Consider the following 6,850-nt stretch of genomic DNA (forward strand, 5'->3'; position numbering starts at 1 on the left):
AAGTGGGGAAACTGTTCAGATCAGTGAGTTTTCAGTGATTAACCTGAAATCTGCAGCACTTCCCTGCTGCTTACAGAAATCTGTCTGCACTCGCTTGATACGCTGTATATAATCTCTCTTTGACAAACACAACCTGATAAGACACAACTAGATGTGCATCTGGAAACTGACCCTCTGTGGAGATAAGCTGGGGCAAAGTGTGAATCCTGAAAAACTGATCTTGATAAGTTTCAGGGAGCCTTATCATAGCAGGGCTCCCACATTCAGCCTCAATGGAGAAGATTTTATCTGATGATGATGTGTGTATCTGCACAAAATGGGGTAAAATGGGAAGACTTCTTTCTTTCTCGTAGAATGATACACACACTGGCATCACACACTTAGACCGAACCTCAGTGGGCAGCTGCTCATTTAACTGTTGCTTAGGAGTCTAATGTTTTATCAAGTGTTTAACATTACTGGAGCTTCCACTACTCTTTCCCACAACTTCATTGTTTGGCTCATCAGCTTTATTCCTCTGTAGCTGCCACAGCTCTGCAAATTCTCCCTTGTTCTCCTCCAGTCCTCAGCATCCTCTCACTCTCCAAGATCTTGTTAAACAAACTAGTCAGAAACTGCCACCTCTCCGAGACACTTCCATACCTCCACAGGTTTGTCATCAGGACCAGCTGCCTTTTCACTCTTCATCCTCTTCAACGTCCTCCTCACTTCACTCTTGCTAATCTTTGCTACTTCCTGCTCCACACCAGTCACCTCTTCTACTCTTCGTTGTCCTTCCATCTTCCCATCACACACCTGTCAATACATTTCCATCCTTATCTTTAATCACCCTAACCTGCTGCACATCCTTCCCATCTCTATCTCTTTGTCTGGCCAACCTGTACAAATCCACCTCTCCCTCTTTAGTGTCCAACCTAACATAAGTCCTCATATGCTCTTTGTTTGGCCTTTGCCACCTCTACCTTCACCTTACGCTGCATTTCCCTGTGCTCCTGTCTACTCTCTTCAGTCCTTTCAGTGTCCCACTTCTTCTTAGCTAACCTCTTTCTCTGTATACACTCCTGAACTTCCTTGTTCCACCACCAAGTCTTCTTGTCCACTTTCCACTTTCTCGAAGACACACCTAGTACCTACCTTAGTCCTCTTCATCTTCCTCACCACCACAGTCATTTTACACACCACCATCCTGTGTTGTCTGGCATTACAAACGTCTAAGATGTAGTCCACCTGAGTGCTTCTACCTCCACTTTTATATGTCACCCTATGTTCCTGCCTCTTCTGGAAGAAAGTGTTTGCTCCTTCTCTTCTAACTCACATCCTACCTGTGGGGCATAACCACTAACAACATTGAACATCACGCCTTCAATTTCAAACTTCAGACTCGTCAATCTGTCTGATAATCTTTTCACCTCTAGAACCTTCCTCACAAACTCCTCTTGAAATGCAACACAACTTGAACCCTGCTCCTAAGCTTCTAGCCTTGCTACCTTTCCACCTGGTCTCCTGGACACACAGTATGTCCACCTTCCTTCTCTGCATCATGTCGACCATCTCGCTATCCTTCCCTGTCAGTCCTACACTCTTGACTTTCCTTCTCTCTCTCTCCCTACGAACACGGCTTCTTCCTCTCCTTTCTCGACTAACAGTAGCCCAATCTCCACCAGCACCCTGTAGGTCAGCACCAGTGGCACAACCAGTGGTCGTTTTTAACCCTGGCCCCGACTGATTCGGAATGGAAGTCAGATTGGCATGATTATTTTGACATGTCAGATGCTCTTCCTGACACAACACTCACACATTTATCAAGACTTAAGACTGGCACAAGAGGACACTGGCTTGTGTCCCCTTGTGGTTTCATTACTACATTGAGGTACAAATTAATACAACAGTGTTTTTCCTTTATCTCACATCTGTGTTTTGTAGACAGAAGTTTCTACTTGTTCTTCTGTTGTGATCGCTTTGCTCTGCTCACAGACTGAAATTAAAAAGCCCAGTGGGTCTTATTGTGGAGAGAATGCTGTGCCCTCCATGACTCATAGAGCAGAACTGGAAGCGGTACAGAGATATGTTTTTTTTAGACGAACATCGTCCTTCCAAGCAATCACAAAATAATTAGTTCTTGATTTGATAGTTTCGCAGCTTTTAATTTGTTGTAAAGCTGTAATAACAGAAAATGCAAAGAGTAAAAAGTATCACCTAGGTAGGTGAGGGTAGTACTGCCTTACCTCTGCAAATATGATTGTGCCCAAATTACTGTATTCGATCTTACAGAACTATTCATGTATTTACTATTATAAGATTTGTGCTTTAATTTGTGCAAGCAGGGTCCCTTTTCTTCCAATATTTAAATATTTAAGTAGTTGCAGAGACACACTAAAGAATAAGTCTGCTGACAATATATCCGCTTTGTCATTTGGGAACTGTAAATGTGAGAACAATTTTTTGTACCAACCAACCAGAAGATATTTCTCGGATTAAGACTTTGAGTTTAATAGGTGGAAATTGTGGCACTACTCAGGGGATCTTCTGGATTAAGGTACATCTGGGTGCACTGGATGTCCTCACCAAACCACATGGCAAAATCCATAAATATCAGTCTCATTTTGTACAGACCATTAATATCTGTACAAAACCTCATGATCAAAACCATGGGCCAACATATGAACACAAAAAAATCCATAAAGCTGAAGTGATCCATAATTAATTTTTGAACCTTTGTTTTTAAGCAAACATAAACTTAAAATTACTACAAGATGTGATGCTTTTCTACCCTCAGCTCCTGACCTTAGATTAACATGGCATTGTGCCTTCCGGATTATCATGGGAGGGACCGGTTCAAACTGATAACAGTCTTCGATAGGACCCAGGTGATGACCCACAGCCTGTTTCTGCTTTAAAGGGCTAACACTGAGCCAACCATAAAGGTTTTCCTGCGTCTTTTCTGCATCTGCTGGGCTTTGTTGGTGACATATATTTACGAGGTCCTTGGCAGTGCATGCTGGGATGGATTGTAGGGTTTAGAGCAAGCCTTCTATTGGGTATCTCCATCTGGGGAAATGCTGTGTTTATGCTGAGAGGGAGAGGGAGAGGCAGCGAAGGTGTTACATCTCGGTGCCTAAAAAGTCAAATGGGGACTAAATCTATCCCAACGCGTGAACTGGAAAGGCAAGACATACAGAAGTGTCATTAACTTGTTCAACTGGTTAATATTGTAACTGTAGTTTGTGTGTGTGGGTTGGGGTGACTTTCCCTGTTCACCCAGTGTTATTGAAACCAAACTATGTCGTCCCAACTAATTTGGAAACGTCCATCATTCTATTTATTGCTTTTTTGTGTGTGTGTCCTTCTGACAGTAAGACATCTCACATAGCACATACTGTATGAAATCTGAGCTCTCTGCATGAGAAACCATGAATGCACAGAGCACGACATAAGGGCCTGAGCGAGACTGACGCTGGTGTGAGAGATGACGACGGGCTTGATCTTCTCGCCGCGGAAACGCGGTTTTCAAACACCCGATAGGTCAGTGAACCAAGGAAGCAAGTAACTGAGACAGCAGCGCTTTGAGTAGCTTAACGGGCTCGGTGTAAATCCAGATGATACAGCTGTTGGCGTTCGTAATTAATTAACAGCAGTTTTATCCGTCTGTGCTGAGAGTATTGGTAGAAGAAAACAGGTGAACTCTTCCTTTGAGACTGGCCCATGCTAAACCAGCTACGGCCTCTCTGCTCTACCGAAGGATTTTGGATACACTACAATTGGAAATTTCCAGTTTCTTCATTTAAATTTTGGATACTGCATGTGCTAATGACTTTACAGTTGCAGGATATGGAGCAGGGCAGAGTGTGTGCGCTAAAGCGGATTCATTCATAGCTACAGTGTAGTGGCTCCACACAAATTCAGGTTAATTATGACATTTGTTTAGCTGAGGTTTATCTTAAAATATACTTTATAATGATATATATTTGTATACATTTACATATACATTTGTCTGGGGGTTTCAAATACATTTTTCTAAGAAAACCCCTGTTCTATGTTCTGTGCTGATATTCTACTAGCCAACGACTTTGTGGCTGATACAATATGATATATGATAGTTTATTCATTTTGAGGTTTCCTCGCCTGAATTTGCATAACCGCCATACAGTTTTTCCATTAGTCATTGTGCTGGAAAAGCTGCATTCCTCTGCCAGTTTCCCCATTCTTTCCTCCAAAAGTTTAGACAATAGGCAGGAACATCTACTGTGCAGTGGACCAACAGAAGTTTTAATTGAAAAGTGAAGGTAGTAAGGTTTCCTGTGGGGGAAGAGGTTTGCTCTAACCTGAACAACAACTTGATTGGACGTGCAGAGGAGAGATGACCATTCACTGTCTTTCGCCCATGTTGTCTTTTCCTTTATCCACAGTCAAATACTTCAACACAAAACACTGATCCCTTATAACAGAAACATAATATTCCAGATGGTACATTTACAGTTTGTTGAATATTTTCCTGAAAACAGGTTGTAATATTTACATGTTTTAGATTAAAAGGACTTCGAAAGGGGACCAAGGAGTATTATCGCAGTATTTTCCATGATAATCATTCGTTTTCTAATTGAGCTTTGTGCAGAGAAACATCTTCTCCGCGGTGGAAATGTCGTAAGCGATGATGCCAGTTAAAGGCGACTAGAGCGCAAGGGGACAGATGGAGGCCAGGAAACAAGTTCGGTCAAGTGAGCTGAATCCTGGAGGTCACCAATCGAGGTCTTAAATTATTCAAAGACGTGTTGGAAATAATCCACATTGCTATTAAACGGTATTGTTTATATCCTGTATGTAGACTGACATCCGTATCATTGCTTTGGGATAAAGTTACACATTCATTTATCCGTCTGCACTGTAAAACACACGGATCCACGTTGTTTCACCAAATATTCGGCATGAGTTAATTTAACCAACCACTCAAAAGACGTCATGCAAATCAGCATCGTTTTTGCAGCCAGCGTGGTGAGATGTCATTAGTGTTTGATGAAGAACAGCATCTCTCCACCTTGACCCATGTCGCCACCATAAAACCTCTCCAAACAGCACCAGACACACACACACACACACACACACTGAGTCCCAAAATATGCTTAAAGATAAAAGAGAATCGACCCGTCAGGCGTATGTACAGAGACTAGAGATCTGAAAGGAGAAAAGCCATGAAAAATGGATGAGAGAAGAAATCCACTTCACCTCCCCCCTGGAGGCCTGGCAAACCCCCCACAGCGCTCACACTCCTAATCCCTTCTCCTCCTGCACAGACACTCCTCACTCTGCGCCTCACACATACATGCATGTGGTGCATGCAAACACGAGGACAAGGTGAGATGTTAGTATTCAGTAGATCATATCATGCGCACGGCTGCTGTGAGGATTTTTCCACACACTTGTAATAATCTAGAGGCAAAATGTATCCAGCTTCTTTTCACTGTGGCATAAAGCTGAACAAATGTCATTAGTCGTGCTTTTAATGGAAAGGCTCCTATTAGTGAATCATTAACATCTAAATGCTTTTAAAGAGGCACGTTCACACTGACACGAGCACAGATCTGGGCTAAGTACTGAATGACTGTACATTTACGGGAATAAAATAACATTTTTGAAATATGCTAGTTGTGAGACTGATTCGACAAGAACCTGCAGCCTTGTGAGGGTGTGGTTTGAGCTAAATGCTAATGCCAGTGTGCTAACATGCTGACGTGCAGCAGGTGGGATGTGTGCACGTTCACCATTGTAGTTTTGTGTGTTTGCATGCTATCTTTAGCATACGTTAAACGTCTTAGAGTGGCTGATAGGGATATAGTTTGGATTTTGATGACGAAGGCCTCTAAAGTCCTAAACCAATGTTTAATGGCAGTCCATGAAATAAAGACTGAGTAGTTATACCACGGTGTGGTGCTGCAGGTTAGGGGAAGGGGCCGCTGTGTTCACCTGCATGAATTTTTTTTGGCTAAAATGTTCTTTGCATTGTTCAAATTTGATGGAGATGAGATGAAGAGAAAGAAACAGCAACACATTTTTTTTTTTTAAATCAATAACGCTAAATACATGCACATTTTTTCCTGGTGGCTTCCGATTCAAAGTCTGGAGGCCCTGACATCTGAACCACATTTCATGGCAGTTTGATCCACTAGAGAACCTTCTGTTTGGACTGAAGTGATAGAGACACTCACTAACAATAACTGCCCATGCTGGTCCGATGCACAGACACACAGATACTGTTACATGCTGTCCTGTCAGCACCTGAGGCCCTTTACTAGGTGTGATCTAACTTAAGGCACTCACTTGTACTCGTGGCAGCGTGTGAAATGTTCCGGTCAAAGCGGCTGCAGCGGCTCAGGCTATCGGCAGCCTCCCTCAAGGCCTATCTGACGGGCTGGCAGTCGCTTGATGAGAAGGAGACAGAGACATTGAGATTGGGAGGGGGAGGGATTGGCAACTCCTCTCATCATCACACAACAATGCTGCTGCTGGTAGCACAATACCGTACTTTTACCAAGTGAAGGTGTTTTAAACAGCCCTGGTCTTGTTGGCAAAGTTGTGGTGTATGTTGGAATAAGTGGGTATTTCCCACAAGTGCAGTGTTTGGCTATATGCAGGCTTGTTAACCAAAGTAAGACAGAAACTAAATAAAACTAAATAAAACATTGCATTTGGCAGCTTTTTAAGGACACCCAGCTACAACTCTGCAGCCTAATATAACAATCCTACAATGTCACTTACCTTCATGAAGGGGATAATGTCCTGTTTCTGTTTTATTCCTTTAAAAAGGTGTTGATTCAGTGTTTAATATTGTAGTCTTACAGGCAAGCAATAATTCATT

This window comes from Channa argus, chromosome 17, assembly GCF_033026475.1.
Source record: "Channa argus isolate prfri chromosome 17, Channa argus male v1.0, whole genome shotgun sequence".
In the NCBI taxonomy this organism is placed as follows: domain Eukaryota; kingdom Metazoa; phylum Chordata; class Actinopteri; order Anabantiformes; family Channidae; genus Channa; species Channa argus.